At 33.0% G+C, this 17,320-nt stretch overlaps 1 non-coding gene across 1 annotated transcript; it reads left to right on the forward strand.

Annotated features, from left to right (window-relative positions):
• Window positions 1–16,995: 16,995 nt before the first annotated feature.
• Window positions 16,996–17,102, forward strand: LOC128035727 (small nucleolar RNA R71). Its single transcript, XR_008192278.1, has one exon. It is a non-coding gene; the product is annotated as a small nucleolar RNA R71 (small nucleolar RNA).
• The last annotated feature ends 218 nt before the right edge of the window (window positions 17,103–17,320 follow it).

Genomic DNA, 17,320 nt, shown 5'->3' on the forward strand with positions numbered 1-17,320 from the left:
CCTCCTTCTCCGCTTGTTCTTGTTGAATCGAGACTTCCACAAACACTTGAATGCTACTCCAAATGGTGGTTGAAAGACTCTTTTTCAAGAGGTGAAATCAACCAAGTAATGGGGAAGAAAATGAAGAGCAACGGAAGGGGATTGAAGAGAGAAAGTGAGAGAGAAGTGAAAGGATAAGAGGTTTTGAGATGTGTTTCAAATGCTCAGCCATGGGGGTTTTTATAGCTTGAGTAGGCTGCTGAACATATAAAAAATCAGCAACCATAGTGTCCCGCCATGGCCGGCCACACATGTGGCAAGTTTGAAAGTTTTAAACTTGCTATTTTGATGTAGGGCCAAATCTAGAAAGGTATGAATAGTGGAGGGGTTTGAATGAAAATTCATGGAGTATTCAAGGGCTATTTTGCAAGGAAAATAATTAGCCAAACAAGCTGATTGGGTCAGCATGTGGGACGACATTGGGCTGCCCAGTGCTCGGTCGGATCGGTTTTCTCGATTCAGCTCAACTGGGCCTCTTTTCATAATTAATTAATAATAATTTATTTGACCCAAAATAATTTGGATCAAAATTAAAATTAATTATATTATAAATTATTATTCATAATTTGGACCGTCTTCAGCTAAAAAATTAATTCGCCCCGATGCTTCAGAAATCACTTTTCGGTTTTGCGCTTCTAATAGTTTCTACTGAGCTACTTTTCGCCCTTTTATGCGAATCTGTCGAAAATGATCAAAATTAATCAAAATTTATTATAAAATTAATTAAAATTCAACATTTTAATAATTTAAGTACAATTTAATTATTTTATAATTATTATATATTTTTCGACAAGAATTACTACAAATTTGCATGACTTTGAGTTAAAAAAGGCATGAAAAAGTGTATATTTTCATGTTTCCACACCCCTAAACTTAATTCATTGCTCATCCTGAGTACTCCATAAATTGAAAAGAATTTCTCGGAAACACCTTTGAAAAATTCCTTCAGAAAAAAATTCATCCCAAAATTATGAATTTAGTATACTTATGCTCAAGAACAAGAAATTTGATATTTATGCTACTTAAGTATACATATCATTCAAATTAATCTCAATTATTATTATGATAGCAAAAATAGACTAAATGCTTTCTCAATAAAGACATGTTAAATCCCTTCCAATATGATTTTATTCCCTTATTTATGACTAAGTTGCAATCATCAAGTTTAATTTATGCCTTCATATGTTGAGCATAGCAATTTCTCTCTACTAATGTAGGTAGCATAGAAACTTGAATCAATAGGTCTTTTAAATAGGTTGTAACATGGCTAGGCTAGGGGTAGGTAAAAGATAGATAAATTTAGGCTTAAAACCCTAGACATAGCTTCAATCGGACCTTCGAAATATTTACCTTCAATACACAAACTTATTTTGCTCCCATATGCTCTTTTGTACATCTATTTTCTTTCAAGTACATATGCTCTTCTTTCTTTCTTTTTTTTTTCATGAGCATTTTGATGTATGTCCTACAATTTTTTAAGTATTTTGTACTTCTTTTCAACTCCCCCGAACTTATTTTCAAAGAATATTCTGAATGGTACTGAGTTTAGTGTTTGGGACAATTTAAAGATGATGAAGAGAGAAGTGATGGCTAAATATTGCAAATGTTCAAATAAAATTAGGCCATATAGCCTCAAAGTTAGGTTTCAAAGGATAAAAATTCATCAAGGTTGGCTTGAAAGGCTTAAACAGTCTAAACAAAAGTTGTCTAAATCATTTTCAACATTCCATGCTTCCTAGGATTTCACCTCGAGAAATTACTAAGTCATTTCTAAAGACTTAAACTTTCATGCATGCCTAACTTTCTTAAGGTACTAAAAAAATTATAGTATGATTTGCATGCTTTATTAAAAATACATTTATTTCATAATTCAGCCAACATATCAATTATTGAAATAATAGAATTTAATTCATACTGAAGTTTAGCATACTTAACAAAATTTCAACTTTTTGAACAAGATATAATCTAATCATAATTAAAACAAAATTTTATTCAGAGAGGAAATAATTTCAATTTATTGGTCCCCATTACTTAAGATGAAGAATGTCCTCAATGTTAAAAGTGAATGGATACTATATACCAGATAGGATTCGAGAAAAGAGGAGTTGACTCAATTTTATTGCTTAAGTACCAAGCTCTCTCTAGATCCAACCCTCATTATTTATTTATTTGTAGATCCCTCATAATTCGACTCATCTTTTACTCCATCATCTTTGTTTTTGCATGGATCGCTTCACTCCCTCTTCGATAATGGACTCCATGTATAACACCCCAAACCCGGTCTAAACGTTATGGCCGAATCTGGCAATGTCACATTGTAACACCCCTTACCCGTATTCGACGTCGGAATAGGGTACGAGGCATTACTAGAAGACATACAATTGAATACGTATTAAACCGAGTTACAAAATTTCATCGGGATTAAAACTTTCAAATTTTTAACTTTCTTTTATAATTCTTTACAACATATCTTCGAAATATTATATTCATAACAAATGGGGCCTACGAGACCCGATATTTACTCATGTAATTCAAAGCTTCATTTCGATTTCATTCAATTCACAATTTCTCATGTTCACAATTCAAATCAATTTCTCAATCCAATATATATATTTCAATCATCTAAGAATATAATTCAAGTTACACGAACTTACTGGGCTAAATTGCGTAAATACCAAAATTTAGGGACATATTGGTAATTTTCTATTTTCCTCAATTTCCACCCAATCTTGATATAAATTAATATTTCATTCAATTTATTAATTTAAATAATAAAGCAATTCATTTCATGCAATTTGGTCACTTTTTGACATTTTTACAAAATTACCCTTAAAATTTTACTTTTATTCAATTTAGTCCCTAAAACTAAAACATGTAAATTAGCTATTTTAAAATAAACTCATATTAGCTGAACATTCACATATATTTTTCCTCCTCCTCCACTCCATTCCACATCCTTGATATATACATTATACCACTATTAACTTGTTTACTCATAACAAGTTGTTCACTTGGGTCATAGTCACTAAATTAATTATATCTTAAGCTACAGAACTCAGAATTAAGATCTGCAAAATTTCTTTGAAAACAGACTCACATATATTCTTACCATTAAATTTTAAGAATTTTGGTTTAGCCAATAAGTACAGTTTATTCTTTAAATTTCCCTTGTTTCACTATTTGATAGTTCCAATCACTCTTGACTAAAAATTAATTATCTCTTTGTACAAAATTTGGATGATGTTCCCATTTATTTCTATTGAAAATAGACTCATTAATTATTTTAAAATATAACTTATAACCAATAATTATTTTTTACAATTTTAATGATTTTTCCAAGTAAGAACATGGGAACCCAAATTCATTCTAACCTTGTCTCACAAAATCTATTATATCTCATGATTTACAATTTCATTACTTACACAATTTATTCTATGAGAAACTAGACTCAATAAAATTTATTTCCATATTTTATTCATACTCTAATTCTATTTTCACAATTTATGGTGATTTTTCAAAGTTAACCTCTGCTTTGTTGTCCAAAACTATTTTAGTTAGTGCAAAATGTTGATTACTAGGTGTATAACTCCTTTATTCCTTTTCTCTATAATATTTCCCATCATTTTCACTTATTTCTCTTCACTAATATATCAAGAACATAAGACCTTATATAAGAAAACTCTACTATAACATTATTTCCATGCTTTTTCAATAATATCAAACTTAAAAATATATTGAAATCTTGATGTTCTTACCTTATGCTATTGATTTTAATCTTTAACTTGATTTCGTCTCTCCTCCAGCTTCTATTTCTTGAATCTAACTTGATATTCTATCTTCTCATTGTCTCCTTCTTATTTTTCTCTCTTGGAAGCTATGAAAATTCTTTTGATTTCTAGGTGAAAATGGTAAATTTTTGGTGGAATGACCAAATTGTAAAGAAAGCAAAACTTTCTTTGTTCTCTTCTCCTCTCACGTTAGTTGCATGGAAATATGGTGGAATAGATGATTCTTCATCTTCCTTTTCTTATATATACTAAATAAAATACTAATAAAATAATAAAATATTATTTAAAAATCAAATTAAAATATTAATAAACTAATATTTAATTAATTAATTAATATAAAATATCTCCAACATCATCATTATCTTCTAGATTTCTCTCTCTTTTAATTGACCATTTTGCCCTTTATAATCTTTAAAATTTCATCCTTGAGTCCTAACTTAATTTGGTAAAATTGTGATTTAGTCCCTCAAAATTCTTCACCTTTTAAATTTGGTCCTAATTCATCCATTTTCCTTAGTTTCTAGATTATTTCTCCTTAAAATATTTACACTATTGGTCCTTAAACTTTTCATATTTACACTTTAATCCCTTATTGAGTATTTACTCTTGAGCAACAAAACTTTTCTCACTTTTGCGATTTAATTCTTTCTTGAATTAATATGTCATAATATAATTCCCAATGCTGGCATAACTCAAAATTTCCCTTTTTGTCACTTTATTTCCTTATTTTACTATCAAGGATACCTACTTTCTTACTGTAGTAATTTTTGGGGTATTAAATTTCTCCCCCCTTAAAATAAATTTCGTCCTTGAAATTTCCTTGTTTTGTTTTGATCATGAACTTCATCATTTCTATATTCTTTCAATTATCCTTTTCTATCCATTCTTATTACTAACATTTCTAGTTTTTATATCATTTTGTACTTCCTTCTCAATAATATTCTTCTTTTTACTTAATCGAGCTCTTATTTCCTCTGTTTCCACTTAACCAAAAGTCCTTTCTTTATTTAGTTTTCTTAAAGTCATCTCTATAATTATATAGTTCCTTCGCACATATTTACCGAGCTTAGTATTTGTATTCATTCTCCATCCTTTCATTTCATAATTTATTTTTAATTCAATATTTCAAGCATGAATCAGAGGTAAACCTTTACCTTGTAGCGAAAATTATTTATCTTTTTTTTTAGTAGAGGCCTAGTAGATTAGATAGAACACTTAGGATATATTAAACTGATACGGAAGTGCATTATTATGCATTATTAAACAGAAAGCACTAAAGTGTTATATACAGAACATAAATGTGCTAATAATGAAAGAGCACTAGCGTGCTATTAATCAAAGAGTGTGCTAGGGTCCTTTAATTATATACCACTAATATCCTAGTAGTTCTAATCTCATCTACTTGGGCAAATTATATCATGCACGCATATCACTTTTCCACTTTTCGCATAATGCTTTTACATCCTTTACAATTTAATCCTTGTACCAATAATCTATATATTTATATCTTCTCTATCTTTAATATATGTATTATATTTCAAAATTCATTATTCATCCGTAATTTACTAATAATCCATATCATGTACTTCACATATCACTTCACATGTTTTACAATTTAGTCATCAGGACAATATTTTTTTTAGCAAAACAATACACTTTCTAAGTATGCATGCAAAACAGAACAATAACCAGTCATAAACCGATCAGACCAACAGGGCTTTCGTCTAACATTATAATTAGCTAACATTCTCACAACATAAGAACTCTATCAGAACTGAACAATTACACATATATATCTTTGAGGATAAAAGAATATATATAATATCCAGAAAAGATCATCATGTTCATTTCGACTGTAACCTTCACACATAGACATCTTTACCACTTAATTATCATTTCTCTAACTAATTCTGTTATCACGAACCTCACTTTATTCCACTCAGTAAAAAAAAAACTTCCAGTTAATACATACATTCTTTTAGGTATCATACTTGAATATCTTGTCTCATCAAATTTAACTTCTTCTTTATTTGCTCTCTTACTTGTTTACTTACTTACTTACATAAACAAATCATGATTATAACTTACTCCTTCCTTGCTGAAATTATTTTCCCAACTGATAATTGAAATATTCTTAATCCTGATACTTACCTGAATCTGTTTATTGTACTTTTACCTGAACATTCATGTACCATAATTTCTTTACTAGCCCGTTGAATCACTTGGAATACTAAGGATACTCGGGTCTCCTGTCTGATAATAACATGCCAAAGCTATGTCCCAGACATAGTCTTACATGGGATGTTTTTTGTACTACCAATGCCATATCCTAGATATGGTCTTAAATGGGAGTTCTCATATCGGTGCCCATGCCATGTCCTAGACATGGTCTTACGGGGGACCTCTCATCTCAGTGCCAACACCATGTCCCAGACATGGTCTTACATAGGACCTCTCGTCTCAGTGCCAACGCCATGTCCCAGACATGGTCTTACATGGGACCTCTCATCTTGGTGCCAACTCCATGTCCCATGCATGGTCTTACATGGGACCTTTCATCTCGGTGCCAACGTCATGTCCCAGACATGGTCTTACATGGGACCTCTCACCTCGGTGCCAATGCCATGTCCTAGACATGGTCTTACATAGGACTTCTCATAATCTCAATGATGTTAATGCCATGTCCCAGACATGGTCTTACATGAGACCTCTTATCTCGGTGCCAACGCCATGTCCCAGACATGGTCTTACATGGGACCTCTCATAATCTCAATGATGCCAATGCCATGTCTCAGACATGGTCTTACACTAGCTCACATATCGATGTCGATGCCATGTCCCAGACATGGTCTTATACGAGATCGCACGCCGATGCCATATCTCAGATATGGTCTTATATGGAAATCACATATCACATGTTGCCATGGTCCAACCATGGTCTTTTCTGTCAAATCATCACATATCACTGAACTAAAGTACTCATTCTTGTGTTCTACTCAATTTGATCTTTCAATTCAGTTTTCATACTATTATAATATTCATGGTTCAATAGCAAAGACATAAAAAAACATCATATTATTTCTAATTTAACAATTAAACATAAGATTCTATCATATAAACATACTGATTACACTTATTCAAGCAAGTGTCCATAAACATACATTCCATCTATTTGTGTATATTTACTTACCATATTTACTTAATCAAATATGTTGAGCACAAAACATCATATACGCGCCAAGCAAACGCGGATAAGCATATCACCATATAAACTTTCATTTTATTCTACGTTTCTACATTTCTCAACTCATGGTTGTCTTACTTCATACGTTAACACATACTTATCATGAATTTTCTATCCATACCTTTCTAAATTTCGTTTCATCATAAACACATTTCAATCACCTCAACATAAATTATTTTTAGCATTATTGGAAAAAACTCGGTTAGAAGTCATCTCTGTCTTACAAAATAATTTCATTGGAGTCGGAAGATATTACATTATCACGAGTAAGAATTTGGCATGTATAGCTAAACTCACATACGCTATGTTAGTCCGAGAACAAACTAAACCATAGCTCTGATACCAATAAATATAATACCCCAAATCCGGTCTAAACGTTATGACCGAATCTGGCGATGTCACATTGTAACACCCCTTACCCGTATTCGACGCCAGAATAGGGTACGGGGCATTACTAGAAGACATACATTTGCATACGTATTAAACCGAGTTACAAAATTTCATTCGAATTAAAAATTTCAAATTTTTAAGTGCTTTTATAATTCTTTACAACATGTCCTCGAAATATTATATTCATAACAAATAGGGCCTACGAGACCGGATATTTACTCATGTAATTCAAAGCTTCATTTCCTTTCATTCAATTCACAATTTCTCATGTTCACAATTCAAATCAATTTCTCAATCCAATTTATATATTTCAATCATCTAAGAATATAATTCAAGATACACGAATTTACTAAAGCTAAATTGTAGAAATACCAAAATTTAGGGACATTTTGATAATTTTCTATTTTCCTCAATTTCTTCCCAATCTTGATATAAATTAATATTTCATTCAATTTATTAATTTAAATAATAAATCAATTCATTTCATGTAATTTGGTCACTTTTTGACATTTAACAAAATTACCCTTAAAATTTTACTTTTATTCAATTTAGTCCATAAACCTAAAACATGTAATTTAGTTATTTTAAAATAAACTCATATTAGCTGAATATTCACATATATTTTCCTCCTCCTCCACTCCATTCCACATCCTTGATATATACATAATACCACTATTAACTTGTTTACTCATAAGAAGTTGTTCACTTGAGTCATAGTCACTAAATTAATTATATCTTAAGCTACAAAGCTCGAATTGAAATCCGCAAATTTTATTTGAAAATAGAATCACATATATTATTACCATAAAATTTTCAAAAATTTTGGTTTAGCCAATAAGTATAGTTTATTCTTTAAAATTTCCCTATTTCACTGTTTGATAGTTCCAATCACTCTTGACTAAAAATTAATTATCTCTTTGTACAGAATTCGGATGATGTTCCCGTTTGTTTCTATTCAAAATATACTCATTAAAGATTTTAAAATATAAATTATAACCCATAAATATTTTTTACAATGTTTAATGATTTTTCCAAGTAAGAACACGGGAACCCGAATTCATTCTGTATTGTCTCACAAAATTTAATATATCTCATGATTTACAATTCCATTACTTACACCGTTTCGTCCATGAGAAAGTATACTCAATAAGATTTATATACATATTTTATTCATACTCTAATTCTATTTACACAATTTATGGTGATTTTTCAAAATTAACCTACTGCTGCTCTCCAAAACTGTTTTAGTGCAAAATGTTCATTACTAGGTGTATAACTCCCTTATTCCCTTTCTCTATAATATTTCCCATCATTTTCACTTATTTCTCTTCACTAATATATCAAGAACATAAGAACTTATATAAGAAAACTCTACTATAACATTAATTTCATGCTTTTCAATAATATCAAACTTAAAAATATATTGAAATATTGATGTTCTTACCTCGTGCTATTGATTTCAATCTTTAACTTGATTTTCTCTCTCCTCCAGCTTCTATTTCTTGAATCTAACTTGATATTCTAGCTCTCCATTGTCTACTTGTTATTCTTCTCTCTTGGAAGCTATGAAAATTCTTTTGATTTCTAGGTGAAAATGGTAATTTTTTGGTGGAAGGACCAAATTGTAAAGAAAGCAAAACTTTCTTTCTTCTCCTCTCTTCTCACGTTAGTTGCATCGAAATATGGTGGAATGGATGATTCTTCATCTTTCTTTTCTTATATATACTAAATAAAATAGTAATAAAATAATAAAATATCATTTAAAAATTAAATTAAATTATTAATAAACTAATATTTGTTTAATTAATTAATATAAAATATCTCCAACATCATCATTATCTTCTAGATTTTCTCTCTTCTAATTAACAATTTTTCCTTTATAATCTTTAAAATTTCATCCTTGAGTCATCACTTAATTTGGTAAAATTGTGATTTAGTCCTCAAAATTCTTCACTTTTTCAATTTGGTGCTAATTCTTCCATTTTCCTTAGTTTCTAGATTATTCCACCCTTAAAATATTTACACTATTGATCATCAAATTTTTCATATTTACACTTTAATCCCTCAAATTTTGAGTATTTACTCTTGGGCAACAAAACTTTTCTCACTTTTGTGATTTAATCATTTCTTGAATTAATATGTCATAATATAATTCCCAATGTTGCCATAACTCAGAATTTCCCTTTTTGTCACTTTATTTCCTTATTTTACTATCAAGGATACCTACTTTCTTACTGTAGTAATTTTCGGGGTATTACACCGTGGTTCAAATATGAAATCTGGAAACTCAGGTACAAAAATAAACGGGTCATTGTATATTTTTGTAAGAGCGCTTCTCATTGAGTCATCTCGTATTTTTGAATATCTACAGTAAGCTTGTTGCTGCCACTGCATATGTTGCATTATGTCCATCAATTTTGACAGCTCATCTCGAAGATTTGGGCGAGGCGATTGAGTTCTGAACATTGAGGTTGTCATGTTAGGTTCGGTTGTTGGTTCCATTGGTTCTGCCTTATCAGGGATGTTAGTTGATTGCATTGGTTCGATCTCTGTGGGATCTTCTTATTCTTGTTCTTCGAGATCCTCTCCCTTTTCAACTCATTGCTGGAGAACAGTATCTTCGGCTATTTAGTAGAGGTCCCAATCTGTGATTGTGCCTTGGCTATAACCTGTCTTCTTTACATCTCCAAGAATTTTAGCTTTCAAGCACAAAATTGTTATCGTAAAGGGAAAGTAAGCTGGGCTATAACGTCTAGAGACACAATTTCTCATTTCTTTCAGAATGATTTTTCCCACATCAATGGTCATTCCAGTTAAAATTGAGTATAATAAGACCATTCGTTCTAATGAAATTGTAGTCCCATGCGAAATAGGCATAAGGCTGAATCGAACAAATAGAACCATACCTTCGCTAGTGGTGTCAAATATTCTCTGTGTCAAATGTGAATTCCTTGCTTTGACACAGTCCACTTAGAACCTAGAATTGTAAGTTCCTCGAGATTTTTTAGTAGATTTTCAATCTTAATATTTCTCATCAAGGAAGAATATTCATCATATTTTAAATCAAGTAATTCAAAGAATTTGTTAATAGCGTTTGAGGTTATTGGTACCTTGATTCCTCAGATAGAAACTTCCATCAATTCATCCGAGGTCTTTTCTCACAAAACAATTCCTAATTGAGAGCTTCAGCAATTTGTCGAATGTGCGCTATGAAATCAATATAGTTGCTTTCTTTCAGTGTAAAGAATTTTTCAGGGTGCATTTTTTGATTCATGAAGACGTTTTCGTATCTTGCTTTTACTTCTTTAGAGTGAAATTTGTTTTGGTATTCGTCAATTTGGACAAAGGCACGAGTTCTCTTACGAGTCATGATTAACCTTAACATAAGATAGAAACAAATATTTTCTCAAAAATTTAATTAGTATAAAATATTAATAATTCAATAAATTGAAAAAAATTAAAATTTAAGAGAGTTTTTTTTTCTTAGCACCTTTGTATAAAAGTTAAATACTCAACGAATAGAATTAGAAGCAAGAGAATTTAATTGAGGGATGGTTGGAAGGGTGATCGATTGGTGGTGATATAAGATGGAATTATGGTGCACAAGTGATAAGGGTGTGTAGTTAGAGACAAAGGAAGCAGCGACACACAAGAGAGTAGTGGTGTGCAGCTTGGTGCGATGAAGGTAGTAATAATGTGCGGAGCCTTGCATGAGTAGTGGGGCAGGCATGTGCCGTGCGGATGCTGGGTGGTAGGAAGGTGCGTTGAGCAAAGCTGGCGAGCTGTTGGGCACGCAAGCTGCTGCAAAAGCTGTTTGGCTACTGGCGTGCACAAGCTTGAGTTGGGAGCGGCAACGTTGCGCGCAGAGCAGGACGTGCGAGGCAGTAGCAGCACGTGATGGTCAGCTAGAGCAAGCGTGGGTGTAAGCGGCTTTAGACCTGGCTAACGACATGCACGATGGGGCAGGTCGCGAGGTGCATGCGAGGGTGGCTGTTGGGCGACAAGGTTGCTAAGAGTGCCAATAGTGGGTGTTGGAAGGAAGGATGGAGATTGGTTTAGGTGATGTGAGAAAGTGTAGAAGGTGATTGGAATTTATAGTGAAGAAGGTAGGATTTCAATTAGAATTCTTAGAAAAAATTAATAATTAAAATATTCTAAGTTCTACGTCTGCACAAAGTTAATAACAATTTATAAATAATATAATGCATATTACTTTATTATTTCCTATTAGTTTATTGAAATAAAAACTAATAATATGATCAATTTTAAACAAATTCTAATTTATTCAAAGTTGATAATAATTAATATATATTATAATAAATATAATTATATACTAGTTATTATCATCTTATTTATTAAATTAAATTAAAAAATTATTCTAGATGCCTTTAAAATATTTATAAAAGAGACATCTAATTTTAATATTTACAAAAGGAGCAACTAAATTTTGCAAATAGTTCAATTAAGTACCTAGACATAAAGAAAATTTGAAATTGAGTTGCAATTAAAAATTGGATCAAAATTGACCCTTTTTTATTTGAAAAATTAAAAATTTATTTTGCTATTTAGGGAATAATTTCTCGGAAGATTATGTTAAAATCAATTCCTAAGAAAGATTGGAGGGGTCACAAGCGGTCTCGCTTAAGTTCCAATCACTTAGACAGAATTTATTTATACATACTAATCCCAAAAATATACCCTAAATCATTTATTGAAAACAAAAAATTAGAAACATTAAATATTTGATAAAATGAACAAGATTTGATGCCGTTCAATTTTATCGCCCAGTAATGTTTTAAGCGCTGAGCATTGACTCGATAATTCACTCCCTTTGAAGTTTGACAACTTCGTACGGATAAAGTTGGTGAATCGTAAATGGACCGGACCAATGTGATTTTAGCTTACCTAGAAAGAACCTTAATCTGAAATTGAGTAACAAGACTTATTGACCTGCTTCAAATTCTTGAACTCAAATGTGCTTGTCATGCCATCTTTTAAGTCTTTCCTTATGTAATTTGGCATTCTTGTATGATAACATTCAGAATTCTTCTAACTCATTGAGTTGAAGCATCCATTTCTCTTTAGCAAGCTTAATATCCAAGTTGAGTTGTTGGAGAGCCTAGTAAGCTTTGTACTCTAACTCCAATGGAAGATGATAGGCTTTCCCAAAGATCAACCTATAGGGTGACATCCTTAAAGGTGTCCTTATGTTGTCCTGTAGGCCCATAAAGCATCATCCAGTCTTTTGGACCAATCTCGTCGTTTCGGGCAAACTACCTTCTCGAGTATGCCTTTGATCTCTTTGGTTGCTAGTTCAGCTTGCCCATTCGTCTGTGGATGGTAGGTTGTGGCAATCTTGTGTTTCACTCCATGTTTGTCGAGTAACCATTTCAACCATTTGTTCACAAAATGGGACCCTTCATCATAAACGATAGCTCTTGAGGTTCCAAACCTTGTGAACACATGCTTCTGCAAAAACTTCATCACAACCTTAGCATCATTCTTTGGATATGCCTCAGCCTCAACCCACTTAGACACGTAATCTACTACTACCAATATGTACTTGTGACCAAAAGACAGAGGGAAAGGACCGAGGAAGTTAATACCCCAAACTTTGAATAATTCTACCTCAATGGTGTTTGTTCGGGGCATCTCATTTCTATTGGTAATGTTTCCAACCATTTGGCATCGATCACAACTCCTTAAGTAAGTATACGCATCTTTGAATAGTGTTGGCCAAAAGAATCCGCCTTGCAATACTTTGGCCGTAGTATGTATACCTCCGTAGTGTCCCCCACTTGAAGCTATGTGACAATGATATAAAATCTTATGTACTTTATCTTCTGCCACGCATCTCCTAATCATTTGATTAGCACATTTTGTAAAAAAATATGGCTCTTCCCAAAAATAGTACTTCACATCGTGAAGAAACTTTTTCTTTTGATGATACATCTTATTAATCGGCATCAAACCACAAGCTAAAAAGTTAGCAATATCAGCAAACCATGGGTATTATGGTCATGATTTACCTTTAGTATGTGTTCATCTGGGAATGTATCCTGAATGGGTATAAGTGGAGAATTCCCTTCTTACGGCTCTATTCTGGACAAGAGGTCTGCTACTTGGTTTTCTACTCCCTTTCGATCTTGAATTTCTAGATCAAACTCTTGAAGTAGAAGTACCCATCGGATCAATCTTGGCTTAGCGTCTTTTTTGACAAGTAAATACTTAATTGACGAATGGTTCGTATAGATAGTCACTTTGGTACCTAGAAGATAATATTGAAACTTGTCAAAAGCAAACACAATAGGAAGTAACTCTTTCTCCATTACCGTATAATTCAATTGAGCTCCTGTCAGAGTACAACTTGCATAGTAGATAGGATGAAAAACTATTTTCCTCCTCTGGCCTATCACAACTCCTATCGCGAAGTCACTTGCATCACACATCAGTTCAAATGGAAAATCCCAGTCTGATGTGATGATGCTTAGTGCTGAAACTAACTGACTTTTCAAATCATTGAAAGCTTTTAAACACTCCTCATCGAATTTGAACATTGTGTCTTTCTCCAATAATTTGCATAAAGGTTTAGCAATTTTGGAGACATCCTTGATAAATCTTCAATAGAAATTGGCGTGGCCCAAAAAGCTCATAACACCCTTTACAGATGTTGGAGGTGGGAGTTTCTCAATAACATCTACCTTTCCTTTATCTACTTTGATTCCATGTCTTGTTATCCGATGCCTAGAATAATACCTTCTCATACCATGAAATAGCACTTTTCCCAGTTGAGTACGAGGTTTGTTTCTTCCCATCGCCTTTGTACCTTGGCTAGATTGGCTAAGCAATCATCGTATGGATCACCAAATACTGAAAATCATCCATAAACACTTCCAAATACTTCTCAACCATGTCAATAAACATAAACATCATACGTCTTTGAAATGTACCAAATGCAGTACATAAACCAAATGGCATGCGTCTAAATACAAATGTATCGTACGGGCATGTAAACGTTGTTTTGTGTTGATCTTCTACCACTACTATAATTTGATTATACCTCGGGTATCCACTGAGAAAATTGTAATAGTCTCCCCCGTGAGTCTATCCAGCATCTAGTCCAAGAACGGTAAAGGAAAATGATCTTTCCTTGTCATCTTGTTCAGCTTTGGGTAATCAATGCAAATTCTCTATCTTGTAACCATTCTAGTTGGTATTAATTCGTTATTCTCATTCTCAATGATCGTAATACCTCCTTTATTTGGCACGCAATAGAGTGGACTTACTCATGAACTATTTCAGATGGGATAAATTATACTTGTATCTAACCACTTAAAGATTTCTCTCTTTACCACATCCTTCATGATGATGTTCAGTCTTCGTTGTCCATCAATTGTCCCTTTCTTGCAATCTTTCAGGATGATCTTGTGCATGCATACAGATGGACTAATGCCACGAATATTGACTATGGTCCATTTGATAGTCTTCTTAAATTATTTCAACACTAGGATGAGTTTCTCTTCTTGCTCTTCAGTCAATTATGTTGAAACAATCACAGGTAAAGTATAAGTGTTACCTAAATAAACATATTTTAAATATGAGGGAAGTACCTTCAGTTCTAATTTAGGTGGCTCCTTAATTGATGCTTTTGGTTGGATGTAATCTCTAGTTTCTAACTCCAAAGATTCAAAGCGAGATTGCGAATTAAGTCCCTTTTGATTAGCTTCTAGCAAAGCTAAGTATTCATTGCCCTCTTCATCATTTGGAGGGTCTAATGTCAAAATTTGCTCCAATGGCTCCTCAACATAGTTGAGTTCCTTTTCCATGATTAATTCTTCTAAATTCGATACTGCAGAACAATCATCAAGTGTTTCAAGAAATCGCATAGAGTTAAAAACATTAAATGTTACTTGATCGTCCTGAACACGCATAGTAAGCTCGCCGTTTTGCACATCGATAAAGGTCTTTCCAGTTGCTAGGAAAGACCTTCCTAGGATGATTGACACCTCTTTATTTGCTTCAAAGTCTAGAATAACAATGTCAGCTGGAAAAATAAATTTCTCTACACGTACCAATACATCCTCGATCTTTCCTTCTCGATGTACTAAGGATCAATCTGCTAATTGAAGTGTAACCATAGCATGTCTAACTTCACCTATCCCCAACTTTCTAAATATGGACATGGGCATCAAGTTGATACTCGCACCCAAATCACATAGTGCCTCACCATAATATGTTGCTCCAATGTTACAAGGTATGGTGAAACATCCAAGATCCTTCAACTTCAGGGGTAGTTTGTCTTGAAGATACGCACTGCATTCCTTCGTTAAGGCTACCATCTTAACTTCTCCAAGTCTCTATTTCTTGGACATGATATCCTCCATGAATTTGACATAGTTCGACATTTTTTCAAGTGCTTCCACCAACACAATGTTGATATGAAGTTGATTGAGTACATCTATAAATTTCTTGAACTAGACTTCCTACTTCTGCTTCTGAAGTCTTTGAGGGTAGGGTGGTGGAGGCTTCTTTACTAGAATTGGTTGACTCATCTTTTGTGGCAAATTTGCATCTAACGAAGTTGTTAGTTTATCAAAATTAAATGGTTTAGAAGTTACCTTATCGAATTTTGTAGATTCTAGTTTCGGTGAAGCTAGAATTTCAACAATTAGTTAGGCTTCTACTGGATCTTGAGCATCAGGTGGCTCCTCTTCAACTTCGACAGTGTTGGGCTATAATGTCTTTCCGCTCCTCAATGTTAATGTTTTAGAATTCTCTTGCCACAGATTTCTTGGATTCTCTGTATCACTAGGAAAAGTACCTTATGGATGGTTTCTGAGTTTAGTTGCAAGCTGGCCCATTTGGTTTTCTAAGTTTTTCAATGTGGCTGTTTGGCTTTGGATTAATGCATCATTTTTGGCTATGTATGCCTTCAACAAGTTTTCTAAGCCTGTGGAAGTTTCAGCTTGAGGTTGCTTCTGAACTTGTTGGGTAAAAACAAGTGGTTGGGTCGGTCTAGGTTGGGTATAAGTGTTACTGGTTCCAGTCCCTTGGTTACTCGACGAGAAATTAAGGTGCTTTCACCAAGATGGGTTATAAAAATTAGATTGTAGTCCTTGCCTTCCTCGATTTTGGTTTTGATTACCCATGTAATACATGGATTCTAGGTTTGATGGAAATTCTTCGAACAAATGTCCACAATAGACACAGGCTCTATTTTCAAATTGAATGGGTGGTTGAGCTATAAAACTATTAAACCCATTAGTAGTAAAAATTTTAAGCATTGAGGAAATTAAAGATACCTGATATGCTAGTAAAGTGAGTGGATCCACTTCATGTATTCCAGCGACTCATCTTCCTAACGCTGCTCGATTGGTTGGCCATTGATAATTGTTGCTGGCAATTTTCTCAATGATTTAATAAGCCTCATTATAAGACTTAGAAATGAGAGCACCATTAGCAGAAAAGTCCACTACCATCGTTGTGTGAGCATTGAGACTATAATAAAACGTCTCAAGTTGGATGCAATGAGGGATTTCGTGATGAGGGAACTTCCATAATTATTTTTTGTACCTTTCCCATACCTTATACAAGGACACATCATCTATTTGTTGGAAAGTAGTAATCTCGTTCCTTAACTTAGCATTCTTGCTAGGCGAGAAATACTTCACGAGGAATCCTTCTGCTAACTCTTGCCATGTTGAAATGGAATTTGGTGGCAATGAGTTCAACCAGGCTCGAGCCTGTCCCTTAGCGAATATGGGAACAACTATAATCATAGTGCATCTTTTGATACTCAGGCTAACTTGAAAGAATCGCTCACCTCCATAAACAGTCTAAAGTGAAGATGAGGATCTTC

This window comes from Gossypium raimondii, chromosome 12 (assembly GCF_025698545.1).
Source record: "Gossypium raimondii isolate GPD5lz chromosome 12, ASM2569854v1, whole genome shotgun sequence".
Lineage (NCBI taxonomy): Eukaryota > Viridiplantae > Streptophyta > Magnoliopsida > Malvales > Malvaceae > Gossypium > Gossypium raimondii.